The sequence below is a fragment of the Schistocerca cancellata genome, chromosome 4 (assembly GCF_023864275.1).
Source record: "Schistocerca cancellata isolate TAMUIC-IGC-003103 chromosome 4, iqSchCanc2.1, whole genome shotgun sequence".
NCBI classification, from domain to species: Eukaryota; Metazoa; Arthropoda; class Insecta; order Orthoptera; family Acrididae; genus Schistocerca; species Schistocerca cancellata.
The window spans coordinates 152716662-152731116 of NC_064629.1; the positions used below are offsets into that span (position 1 = coordinate 152716662).

General features: G+C 40.4%; 1 protein-coding gene across 1 annotated transcript in view; it reads left to right on the top strand.

Moving 5' to 3' along the window:
* LOC126183937 (Down syndrome cell adhesion molecule-like protein Dscam2) overlaps positions 1-14455 on the top strand; it is a 461766-nt gene that overhangs the window by 404658 nt on the left and 42653 nt on the right. The gene's annotated exons all lie outside the window — the stretch shown is intronic.

The window sequence follows — 14455 nt, forward strand, 5'->3', positions numbered from 1 at the left end:
CTTCAAAATCACAGGTCATGTTTATGCTTTAGTAATTTGATTAATTTTTAGTGATAATATGTGCCTCCCAACGCGTCCCCTGTGCGTTATATTTTACTATGAAGGTAGTGTTTTTAATTTATCGACGTGTAGGTTTCTGTTATGGCTTTACCTTACAAATTCTAGTTTCGGAATTGCGTTATATCGTATGGAATATTTGAAGTTACAGTTTTGTCTTGTTTTATACTGAAGGTTGCTTCTCCGGGACTTCATGATTACTGGCCAATTACCCTTTTAGTTTTATTCATTCTGCAAAAAAATAAATATTAATTTTTTTTAACTTCTAATTAGTTCCCCGGTGCAAAGCTTTGCTAATTTTTTTAATTACGAAGATTTCCGTTTGGATGTTGTATAGTACAGTTCTTTTCACTCTATCTTCTCATCGTTAGTCACTTTCCGAGTCTGCTAACTGGATTAAGTACTTCTGCTGCATTTCTTTTTCACGTGTTTATATCTTGCTTATGAGGATTTCCTTCTCTCTGGTTCTGCTGTATTGATTTTTGATGTTTTGTGCCTGCATTTGGTGCCACCTAGTGACGGTTATATTCACTAGCGCCATCCGTCGCTTCTGATTCAATCAATACTCTGAATACACTCCGTGAACGCCGAGCTGCTACCGGTGCTCTGTTCTGGGGCCATGTTTGGAATAGATGCGGGCGGTGTTACTCTGCGCCGCTGTGGCTGGCGACTAACAATGCACGAGGTAAACAGACGGTAAACACGTTTTAACTATTCTTATTCCTGGTGGTTTTGAATACTGTCTCTTAAGTTGTTTTCCATGTTTGTTTGCCGGATATTTCAGGCATACAATATTTGACGAATGATTTTTGGCAGTAATAACATTTTTTACTTATTTATATCATTTACGCCCTACATATTTAAGTTTCTTGGTTTTTCACATTTGAGTATAGTAACTAAGTTATGACCACGCCCAGTTATTATATCCATTTTGTATTGTACTTCCAGATAACCTGATGGTGCCCTAACCGGGTGAAACACGTCGTTTTTGAACCAATAAAGAGCGTTCTGCAATGTTTGACTGTCTTTTAATATTAATTACAATAGAAGGTTGCAGTACCACCGCACGTCAATCCATTGGAATAAATTTTGGGTAGGCTATATATTTATCTTTTCAAAACAAACATTTCTCTAACATTTCATATCAATTAATAGTGTCAGAACAAAACATAATGCATATCTATAGCCATTTCACAGTTAGAAGTTCGTAGTTTTGGAATGTCAATTACTGTTGCTGCAGTCAAAAACAATATTTGAGCTTTGACTTACTGGTATGTAATACTTTGCTTTCCATTGGTTCATGATGAGAATTTATGTATTTAGCACATGTCTCTGTACATACGCTATTGGACTTGTCATACACAGAAATAAAAAATATGGAATGTACAAAATGAAATTGTCTGCTACATGTACCAGTACAGTTACATTTTTTTTTTTTTTTTTGCATGTGAATGTTGCATAATTTGTTTCCCAGTATAGAATGAATAGTAATATAGACACTAAAGTAGTATAGTATAAGCTGAAACATACTAAGATAAACTTCTCAGGGGATGTATCACACATCTGCATTTACATATATTAGGGATTAGTTTATGAAATCATTTTCTTTATCTTAAAGATATTTATTCACTGGGTGCAAAATTTTCCAAGCTCTAATTTAAAATCTATATCATCCTTCTAGTCTTTAATGTATTGAGGCAATGCATTGTAGAGTTGAGTACCTATAAGTGGCAACAGAATGAAATTTTCCAAAGTATGCCATTCTGATGCCTTCTAAAGTGCAAACATTGTGATAACTCTCAGTGCAAAGCAGATCATGTAATTTTCATTTTCTGTTTCCCTACACTTTTGTCATTATGTTGTTTGCAGGATAGACTGATGTGAAACATAGATTTTTTTTTTCTTTTTTTGTAACATTTGATCTAATGTGACTCATGTAAATTGTATTATTTTGACATATTATCTGAAGAGTCTTTATTTTACACACCCAGTATTTTCTGTGACTCCTAAAGTTCAGTAACTGGGTCTTCATTTACTTCTGCTTGGTTATTTTATTATTCCACATCAGGTTAGAGTTGCTTCTCATACCCTTTTACATTTTGTAAGTGCAAACCTATTGTCTTCAGTTATTTTATTGTAATTTTGTTTATTATACTGGCAATTTTGAGACATGATAAACAGAATCGGTGAGTTCTCTCACTGTATGTTTATCAATACTTGGTAAGTATCGTAAGTGCTGTGTTTCTTGAAACTTGGAAATGTTTCCAATCTTCATAAACTCCGAACAGAAGACTTGAGCAACCTTTTCTATCCTTTTCCTTTTAAATAGTATTAAATGCATACCTGTTGGGGTTATTGCTGCTACATTTTTTTTGAAGAAGTTTTGTGATTCAGTATTTATACTCATATTGACAGATGTAATGTACATTTCACAAATGTTTAGTTTGTTTCTAGAAGCTGCTACTCTTAATTATGATTACTACACTGAGGTGACATGTCATGGGCACCTCCTAATACCATGTGAGGCCTCCATTTGCCAGGCATAGTGCAGCAACTCAACATGGCATGGACTAAACAAGTCATTGGAAGTCCCCTGCAGAAATGTTGGGCCCTGCCTCCTCTATAGCCATCCATAATTGTGAAAATGATCTGGAGCAGGATTTTATGCACGAACGGACCTCTAGATTATTTTCCATAAATGTTACATGTCGGATGACCTGAGTGGCCAAATCGTTCGCTCAAATTGTCCAGAATGTTCTTCAAACCAGTTGTGAGCTTCTGCAGTCCAGTGACATGGCGTATTATCAGTAACAATTCCATCGTTGTTTGGGAACATGAAGTCAATGAATAGCAGCAAATGATATCAAAGTAGCTGAATATAACCATTTCCGGTCAATGATTGGTTCAGTTAAACCAGGGGACCCAGTCCATTCCTTGTAAATACGGTCCACACCATTATGGAGCCGCCACAAGCTCGCACAGTGCCTTGACAGCTTAGGTCCAAGGCTTCATGGGGTCTGCACCACATTCGAAACCTACCATTAGCCCTTACCAACTGAAATCGGGATGCATCTGGCCAGGCCATGGTTTTACTGTCATCTAGGGTCCAACTGATAGTCATGAGCCCAGAAGAAGGCCTGTAGGCAATTTCATGCTGTTGGCAGACACACTCGTGTTGGTCATCTGCTGCTATAGTTCGTTAGTGCCAAATTTCGCTAGGCCATAGCCCCCCTGCGGTGTGTGTGTGTGTGTGTGTGTGTGTGTGTGTGTGTGTGTGTGTGTGTGTGTTTGTTTTCCTTCAGCACTGTCCGAGCAGGCACATGGGGGCATGAGTTTGCTAGTTATAGTGAGCTCTGATGTTAGGTGTGTTATGGAGCCACTTAGGGAATTAGCTTTTATGGCTGGAAAGAAAGCCAGTGTGCACTTGGTATATCTGCTGGAGGGGCCTCATCCAAGATATGAAGGAGGCATTGCCTCTGCAGCTGTCGGGCATTTAGGGTGTAGTTGTTTGCATGGCTCACATCGGTACCAATCGCACCTATTGCTTTCGTTCTGGGGCAGTCCACAGTTCGTACAAGTGACTGGCTGAGATGGTGAAGGCTGCTATCCAAATGCACGGGGCAACCAGAGCTCGCAATTTGCAGTGTTGTTTTAGAGTTAAGGGTCCTTTGGTTTGGACTTGAGGTGAGGTTCTCTGTGGTGGTCTTGGCTGCAGATTTCTGGACTTGTGTTATTGGGTAGAGAATTATAACTAATCTTGATAGGTCATGGGTGCACTACACAAAGGAAGCAGCTACACAGATAGCAGAGTGCTTGTGGAGTGCACACGGATTTCTTTTAGGCTAGGTGGTAGTTTGAGGTACTCCAATGGACACTCGCCAGACATGCAAATAGTGAGATCAGACCACATTCGGAGTAATGACACTTTGACTGTCAAAATTCTATCAGTAAATTGTCAGAGTTTATAAGAAAGTCCCCAAATTTACTACCTCCCAGGAAAGTTGTTCTTGGGACCGAGAACTGGCTGAAACCCAATGTAAAAAGCTCTGAGGTATTTAGCTATTTGTGGACTGAATTGAAGAGACAGATTAGGCATCGTGGGAGGGGAAGAATTCCTTGCAGATGACAAGAATTTTGTCTGTGCTGAGGTCAAATTTGAATATGACAGTGAAGTAGTTACCTTGTTGCATATAACAGATCTAGGTGAAACAAAGTTAATTGTTGGATGTGTTTACCAGTCACCTGATTCTGCTGTGACACTTTGTCATTCAGAGTGAGTCTACAGTCAGTGGCATGGAAATATGAGCATACGGAATACATTCCCAGGTATGCGAGTGGCTCAGACTACTAAAGTAACAGAACCCAGTATGTTGCCCTCGATGGTAAGTGTTAATCAGAAAAAACAATATCATGATGAGTGCCCCAGGGAAGTGTGATAGGACTAGTGTTATTTTCTATATACAAAGTGATCTAGCAGACAGTTTTAGTGGCAATCTGTGGCTGTTTGCTGATGATCCTGTGTTATACAGGAAGGTGTCATCAATGAGTGACTAGGAGGGTAGTAGATGACATAGACAAAATTTCTAGTTGGTGCGAAGAATGGTAGTTATCTCGAAATGTAGGAAAATGTAAGCTAATGCAGATGAGTAGGAAAAATAAAGCAGTAATGTTAGAGTATGGCATTAGTTGTGTGCTGCTTCACGTAGTCACTTTAATTAAATATTTAGGCCTAATGTTGCCAAATTGCTTGAAATGGAATGAGCAGATAAGGATTATTGTAGTGAAGGTGAGTGGTAACTCTGTTTTTTGGAGAATTTTAGGAAAGTGTTGTTTGTAAAGGAGACCACAATAGTGTGACCCATTCATGAGTACTACTAGGGTGTTTGGTATCTGCACCAGGTCAGATTAAAGGAAGACATCAAAGCAGTTCAATTGGACATGGGCTTTCTTACCAGTAGGTTAGAACAACATGCAAATATTACAGAGACACATCTGGAACTCAAATAGGATCCCTGGAGGTAAGGCGACATTCTTTTCAAGGAACACTATTGAGGAAACGTCGGGGCAGATTAAAACTGTGTGCCGGACCAAGACTAGAACTCAGGACCAGGCAAATGTCCCGAGTTCGAGTCGCGGTCCAACACACAGTTTTAATCTGCCAGGAAGTTTCATATCAGCACACGCTCTGCTGCAGGATGAAAATCTTGTTCTGGACTACTGAGGAAATTTAGAGAACTGGCATTTGAAGCTGACTGCAGACCAATTCTATTGCTGCCAACGTATATTTCCCATAATGACCAGGAAGAGAAGAGAAATTTCGGCTCATACGGAGACACACACAGTTGGTTTCTCCCACGGTGTCTTTGTGAGTGGAACAGAAAAGGAAGTGACTAGTAGTGGTACTGGGTACCCTCCGCCATGCACTGTGTGTGTGTGTGTGTGTGTGTGTGTGTGTGTGTGTGTGTGTAGGGAGGGGGGGATGGATAGGCTGCACAAGTGGTGTAAGAAATTGCACTTCCCTAGTAGTCTACAAATAAACCAAAGTGTCACCTGCTTCACATATGACTGCCAGTGTGACCCCTCCTTACAAAATGTTACACACAATATTTGTATGAGTTAACTGATTCTAATTGTGACTCGTTGATACTGCAGTTGTAAGACACCATACTTTTTCTGTTTTGTGAAGTGCACAACTCTACATTTTTGAACCCCTAAAACAAGATATCATTCTTTGTCTGACTTCAAAATCTTATCAAGATCTGACTGAATATCTGTGCAGCTTTTTTCAGACAGTACTTCATTATAGATAACTGCATCATCTACAAAAGTCTGATGATGCAACTATCTGCGAGGTCATTAATATACAGCACGAACAGCAAGAATCCCAACAGATCTCCCTTGGACCCATCAGAAGTTACTTCTACATCTGTCAGTGACTCTCCATCCATACTACATTGTTGTAGTGAATGTAGTAACTGAATGCTGCTAGCAATTTAACCCAAACAGTCCACTGTAGCAGAAAACTGTTTCCCTGCTATGATTCCTTAACCGTAGCTGATTTGCACACTTGCAGAGAGACGCTTGTTTTATAGGGAGCACTATATAAAGATAGGAGAGCACAATGAGAAACACTCAACATTTATTAAGAGTATGTTACAAAATGGTACTTTAGCACAGTTTGATGTGTTGCCCTTTTTGTACTAAACCTAATGCAATTAAATATAAATAACTTTGCTATCTCTTGGCAGTGTGTAATTGTCACTACACACAACTGATCACACTTGGTGGTCAAAGTACTCTGTAAATGACTGACTGCTGTGTCAGAAGGTTTTCTTCAGAGTACTTTACTGAGCTGACTGCTGGCACTGAACAGAACTGTCGAATTGCTGGTGTCATGTTGTGGTGCTTGTATGTGGAAGGATTTAGAGGTCTTCCAATGCAAGGCAGCAGTAAAGTAGTCCATGGTTCAAAGCATCCCCTATTGGCGTCTGTCCTTTCTGTCAGCAGATTAGTAAGATTCGCTGGAGTGTCACAAAAGCAGTAAGAAGTACATGTTTGTGAGCGACATCTGGAGGCTGCTGCAGGGAGCTGACACACACCAGCTGAATTGGTGCCTTTGTGGTGACAGCCTCTCGTGGTATTTGTTGTGTTCATCTTGTTTAGTGCACAACATCCCTCACCTGGAGGGGAAGCTGATGATGCCAGCTGGCTTCTTTAGTGTCCTGCTTCCTTGCTTTCATGTGTGTATTTTGTGGATGCACATATGTTGCTCCCCTGGCATTCACCCACAATACTGCGGGAAATCCACATGAAACAGTGAGGGTATGGCCAGTCAAGTGTTTGCCATTTTGATGACTGTAGGTGGGAGGTGTGACATCCACTTGTATTGGTTTGTCATGGGCTGGAGATGCTGTTGTGGGTGGCTGCTGGCAGCATGTAAAGAAAAAAGACTAGGAGTTCTGTCTATGTGCATGTGAGTGCAGTGTGGGCTGGTTTGTTTTTTGACACATTGTGATTCCTCATGAAATTCAGTATTAAACATAGCATTGCCAAGCTACTCTGTGACTATGCCTGGCACTCGTATCTCTTTCCCATGCTCCTACATCAAAATGAGTATCAGAACATTCAGTTTAAAAAATGTTTCTGCTGTTGTTGAGGCTTTGCATGCGGATGCACAAGTGGCTTTAAAATTGTCATTAATGTTGATGCCGTTTTACGTGGAGTTTATCAATTAGAGATAGTACAAAGCCACTCCACATGATGTACTAAGATAGGAAGATCAATAAAGCATTGTCTTTATTGTGTTGCTGAACCAGCTTCATGATGTGTGACTTGACAGTTCATACAAATCTTTCAGTGAGTCTATTGGTCTCAGGATGAAAGGGTGCAGTCTGAAAGTGTGACATGCCATTATTTTTAAAAAAGTCTGGATTCCTGTGAAGAAAACTGTTTGCTGTTGTCAGTGACAATATATTTCGGCAGTCCTTCAATAGCAAATACCTTTGATGGAGCCTGAATAGTCTTTGTTGAAAATATTGTCACATCTGTGCCATAAATGGAAATTTGGAGAAAGCATCGATGGTGATGAGCCTGTATGTCTTTGTCAACATTTTTCCAGTAGCAATCATCTCTGGTGATGGGCTTGGTGCAAACTATGCTCCAATGGCATTGATGTAGCACCTGTAGTACCTTAGATTTAAGCACTGCAAGAGTAACCACTAGTGTATTGCCTGATTCTGGATTACCACTATGACAAATTTGTACACTGTAAAGTACATGCCTCAGAGTCCAATAAGATATAATTGCTGGCTAAGTAACTTATCATTAAGCCACCCTTTGTGAATTCAATTCAACAGACATAGCAAACAGTGCTGCAAACATTGTATGTGTAGTAATTGTATTCATTCCAAATATAGCTACTGAAGATTTACATCCATAAATGTAATCATGAAATTTCTTGACTGCAAATTTAATTGAGAGAGCTGCCTCCTTGATCTGACGGTAATTTCTTTGAGCCACTGTCAGTCTTTGAAGAAAATCAAAGTGATCATTCAAAACCTTGTCTGTGTGACAGAATGGTGCCTATGCCATAATCTGAAGTATCTGCAACAAATCCGAACATTTTGCTCAGATCAAATGCTGTGAGACATTGGTGTCAATCAGATATTGTTTCAATTTGTTAATGCACATTGGCATTCACTGTTCCAGTTCCATTTGGTGCCTTTACATAACTTGAGCAGTGCTTCACTGATGGAAGCTTCATAAGGAAGAAATTTCCAGTAGTAATTTTTGTCCCAGTACTGAATATAATTGCTTAAGGTCTTTGGGAGCCAGATGGTTTTTTAAGGCATCAAAATGTTGTCATTGGCTTGGTGCCATGAGCAGACAGATGTCCTAAGTACTGCACTTGATGTTGAAAGAAGGTGCACTTATCTTCGGTTACATTTCAAATTTGCCACCTGTAAGATTTTGAAAACAGATTCGAAATTCTGTAAGAGTTTCTGTGGAGTTGTGCCTGAGACAGTTGTGTGATCAAGGTAGTTCACAGCATTTGGAGCTTCGTGAATTAATTGATCTAAACATTGCTGGAACAAACTTGGTGCACTGCCTATTCTGAAGGGTAATGGTAGAGACCAAATGGATTATTTATTACCATAAATCTGTCATTGTCCAAAGGGATTTGCAAATATGCTTCTTTAAGATTGTTTGGTAAAGTAAACACCACTTGCTAATTTTCTTCATCTACATTGATAATCCACAAACCACCATACGATGTATGGTAGAATGTACCTTGTACCATTACTAGTCAACTCATTTCCTGTCCCACTCTCAAATAGAGTAAGGGAAAAACAAATGCCATAAAAGCGTCCATATGGGCCCTAATTTCTTGCATCATATCTTCATGGTACTGAAACGAAATGTATGTTGATGGCAGTAGATTGGTTCTGCAATCGACCTAGAGCACCAGTTCTCTAAATCTGCACAGTAGTGCCTTGTGGAAGGAGCATGGTCTTCCCACCAGGAATTCCCATTTGAGTTCACAAAGCATCTCCGTAATACTTGAGGGCTGATTGAACCTACCTGTATAAAGTCTAGCAGCAGGTCTCTGAACTGCTTTGATGTCTTTCATTAACCCGACCGGATGGGGATTCCATACACTCCAACACTATCCAAGAATAGGCTGCACTAGCATTCCGTATATTATCTCCTTTGTGGACGAGCTATACTTCTCCAAAATTCTCTCAATAAAATAAAGTGTTCGCCTTCCGTACTACCAACCTAACATGCTCATTCCATTTCATATCTTTTTGCAATGTTACACCTCACTATTTAATCAAAGTGACTGTCAGGCTGCACCGTACTAATATTGTGTTTGAACAGTAAAGTCTCTTTTTCCTACTCATCATCATTAACATACATTCCTAACGCTGTCTTGTATACCTCAGCCTCGTCAGCAAACAACCATAAATTGCTGCTCACCCTGTCCATTGTCATTTCCATATTTAGAGAATAAAAGCAGTTTTAGCACATGTCCCTGGGGCACTCCTGACAACATTCTCGTGTCTGCTGAACACTTGCTGTTGAGGACTACTTACTGGGTTCTAGTACTTGGTCTTGGAGCCACGCATGTACCTGGGAACCTAAACCATATGCTGGGACCTTCAACAGTCTGAGTGGGACACCATGTCAAATGCTTTCCTGAAATGTAGGAATATGGAATTTGCCTGTTGCCCTCCATCCAGGGTTTGTAGGATATTGTGTGAGAAAAGGGCACGCTGGTTTAGCATGAGGGATGCTTTCTAAATCCATGCTGACTTGTGGGCAGAAGCTTTTGTCTCGTGCAAATTTATTGTAGTCAAACTTAGAATATGTTTATAATAGAGGGAAACATTCCACGTGGGAAAAATATATCTAAAAACAAAGATGATGAGACTTACCAAACAAAAGGACTGGCAGGTCGATAGACACACAAACAAACACAAACATACACACAAAATTCTAGCTTTCACAACCAACGGCTGCTTCGTCAGGAAAGAGGGAAGGAGAGGGAAAGACGAAAGGATGTGGGTTTTAAGGGAGAGGGTAAGGAGTCATTCCAATCCTGGGAGTGGAAAGACTTACCTTAGGGGTAAAAAAGGACAGGTATACACTCGCACGCACTCACACACATATCCATCCGCACATACACAGACATTTTGCTTGTCTGCTTGTGTCTGTGTATGTGCAGGTGTGTGTGTGTGTGTGTGTGTGTGTGTGTACCCGTCCTTTTTTCCCCCCTAAGGTAAGTCTTTCTGCTCCCGGGATTGGAATGACTCCTTACCCTCTCCCTTAAAACCCACATCCTTTCGTCTTTCCCACTCCTTCCCTCTTTCCTGACGAAGCAGCCATTGGTTGCGAAAGCTAGAATTTTGTGTGTATGTTTGTGTTTGTTTGTGTGTCTATCGACCTGCCAGCCCTTTTGTTTGGTAAGTTTCATCATCTTTGTTTTTAGAATATGTTTAAGAATTCTGCAGCAAACCAGTGTTAAGGGTATTGATCTGTAACTATGTGGGTCAGTTCTTTTACCTTTCTTATATACAGAAGTCACTTGCACTTTTTACCATTCGCTAGGGACGTTTCGCTGTGTGAGATGTTCATGATAAATGCAGGCTAAGTAAGAGGCTACAAAGTAATCTCTCTAAAACCAAACTGGGGTTACATCTGGACCTAGTGACTTAATTTTTTCAACTCTTTCAGTTGCTTCCCTATGCCGTGGATGCCAGTTTGTGTGTCCTCCATGTGGGACTCTATACAACAGTCAATGGTATGCGTGTACGATCCTCCTGTGTGAATGATTTCTTGAATGTGAAGTTGAAAACTTCTGCTTTCCTTTTGCTGTCTTCTATTGCCTCCCTAATTAGTGACTTTACATATGACTAGAATTTTCTTGGGTTCTCAGCAAGATCTTTTTGCTAATGTATCATAAATGAAGTTGTGTGCTTCAGGCATTGAACTTCTTTCAGTTGCATGAATTTCCACTGACATTGCCTGCCAATGTTTGCACTTTTTTTTTTACTGAGACTGCAACAATTTGTTTCCTGAGCATTTTCCAAATTTGACTATTAAACCATGGAAGGTCCATCCCATCCTTCATCCACTTGGTTTAAACTTTGCCCATAATTCCTCCTATGTCCATCATTTTGGAGCTGGGTTATGTCCATTCACTGTCTTAGTGCGATGCAAACAATTGCTCATCTGCTTTTTGTAGCATAAAAACTCTCCCGGCTACCTTGGCAGATTTGTTAACTATAGTAACCATCATTGCTATGATATCATGGTCACTAATCACTGTTTTTACACTGACAGTATTGATAAGGTTGGGCCTACAAGTTCTAATACACTTAAGCGCCAAAGAAGCTGCTTTAGGCATGCTTATTCAAATACAGAGACACATAAACGGGCAGAATATGACGCTGCGGTTGGCAATGCCTATATAAGACAACAAGTGTCTGGCACAGTTGTTAGATCGGTTACTGCTGCTATAACGGCAGGTTAATAAGATTTAAGTGGGTTTGAATGTGGAATTATAATCGGCACATGAGTGATGGGACACAGCATCTCTGAGGTAGTGATGAAGTGGGGATTTTGTGGTACAACTATTTCACGAGTGTACCATGAATATTAGAAATCCAGTAAAATAGCAAATCCTCGATATCGCTGCGGCTGGAAAAAGATCCTGCAAGAATGGGACTGACGATGACTGAAGAGAATCGTTGAACATGACAGAAGTGCAACTCTTCCGCAAATTTCGGTGCTGGGCCATCAAAAAGTGTCAGCATGCGAACCATTCAACAAAACATTGATATGGACTTTAGGAGCCAAAGGCCCACTTGTGTACCTTTGATGACTGCACAACCAAAGCCTTGCACCTCACCTGGGCCCGTCAACACAGACATTGGTCTGTTGATGACAGGAAACATGTTGCCTGATCAGATGAGTCTCATTTTAAATTGTATCGAGCAGACGGACATGTATGGGTATGGAGACGATATGAATCCATGGACCCTGCAGGTGAGCAGGGAAGAGTTAAAGCTTGTGGAGGCTCTGTAATGGGGTGAGGTTGGACTGATATGGGACCTGTGATACATCTAAATACGACTGTGACAGGTGACACGTACGTAAGCATCATATCTGATCACATGCATCCATTAATGTCCATTGTGCATTCTGATGGACTTGGACAATTCCAGCAGGACAACGTGATGCCCCACACATCCAAAATTGCTAGAGTGGCTCCAGGAACACTGCTGAGTTTAAACACTTCTGCTGGCCACCAAACTCCCCAGACATGCACATTATTGAGCATATCTGGGATGCCTTGCAATGTGCTGTTCAGAAGAGATCTCAGCCCCCTTGTAATCATGGATTTATGGACAGCCCTGCAGGATTCATGGTGTCAGTTCCCTCCAGCACTACTTCAGGCATTTTTTAGAGTCCATGCCACATCATGTTGCAGCTTTTCTGCTTGCTTGTGGGGACCCTACATGGTATTAGGAAGGTGTACCAGTTTCTTTGGCTCTTCAGTGTGTGTGTCCATTCTGTGTGGGTTGCCTAACTAGTTGTCACAGGCAGTTATCTGAAAACGTGTTCAGAAGTACTTCGCAAGACTGTCTGTCCACACCATCTACAGTGAATCCATAGATGTTCCAATCGATACTTAGTAGGTTAAACTGATTGCCAAATAATATTGCATGATCTGGGTATTTCTGAGATACTGACTGTAGACATTCGTAGAGTGACTAAAACTGCACAATGGAACCACGTGGCCAGTAAAAACATCCAATGATTAACTTGGTTTCACCTAGACATGTTACATGCAACCAGATAACTTCACTGCCCCACTCAAATTCAACCTCAATAGAAACAGTATTTTTTTTGCAACTGCAATGAGCACTCCCCCTCCTATGGCATCTAATCTGTCTTTCCAATATATTTTCCATGAATCAGGAAATACCTCTGAGCTTTTTACTTCAGGTCTCAGGTCGCTCTTGGCCCCAAGAATGAATGTGAGAAATTCCCTGAATGACAGTAAATTTGGCAACTGTGTTGTGAATACCTTGAAAATTTAGTGTAAAAATTTTGACAGTTGAAGTGTGTGTACATTGTGCATGATCTGGTTTCAGCCTCTGCATATCAACTGGTGAGTGTTGGTCAGGGGACCTCAAACTGGGACTGATGACCGTAGCACTCTGGTCCCTTTAATCCCACAAACCAACCAACCAACCTCAAAACTACTGGGTAGCCCTGACCTGTCACAGAGTCCTAAAACTGCACCCTGTAACACAGGTCTATAAATCAGCAGTCATGACCATCACACAACTGACAGAACCTTTGGTTGAGACCCTCCACTCGGTTTTGAACCAAAAGACCCCAACTGACTCTGGGTGCAATGCTGAAATTGAGCTATGAATTTGCTTTAGGTGCACATTAAGTTATATGTTGCTGCTTACCAAATGTATTTAAAATATTGAACTATTCATTAAACTTGGGATTGGATCTATAACTCACTCCGGTCTCAAGAAAATGTATTGTATATAGTAAACCCTGTTCCACTCCCATGCAGAGACGATAAAGCGACAATGAAATATTCATAACACCCTTGTATAACATAAATGGTTTGAGATATCGAAACAAGATCTTGGTAAATAGTGTAAAAAGAAGAGAGTAGGTTGCCATATAGTCACTGTGTGTAACATCCTTATTTAGAGTGGTATGCAAGCAACTACCAATTTATTCAATGAAATAATGTAGTTTAAGTGTGATCAGTAGGTGGTGAAATGAGAATTGCTACAGGTTCCTAGAAACCAGTAATTTTTTGAGACATGCCTCTGACATTCACAGTAGAATTCATAACCATTGTAAGAACTGTGGAATCGAGTACCAAAGTGCTGTGGGATTGCCTCCAGCCACAACATGGGTGCCTCCTGAAGATAATTTTCTAAATGCTGTAAATGGTTTATAAAAGATACAGAACTTTCCGTATGCAATCAGTGATGCTGACAGAAAGACATTCATTAAAATGCTCAGAAAATTCTGGTCCAATGTTTATAACTATAAAACATTTTCATTCAATCATCCTGCACACAGTCTGGTCCTCACAGAAAATTAAATTATAATTGATGTTTGATGCTATGGCAAGGAGAGAGAAAAGGTGGTACATTTCATTCTTATAGTGTATTGCACTTGATACAGGAAGTGGAGCTTAATGTACTTCACTATCAAACACATCAGGTGTTGCTTTTTCTGTTCATTGTAAATGAGCATGTTCATTGTTGAGGCATTTTATGAACTCTCACAATCAATGGGTTTTAGATTCAGGGAAAGAATATTTCGACAAACACTTGTACAGACCATGATG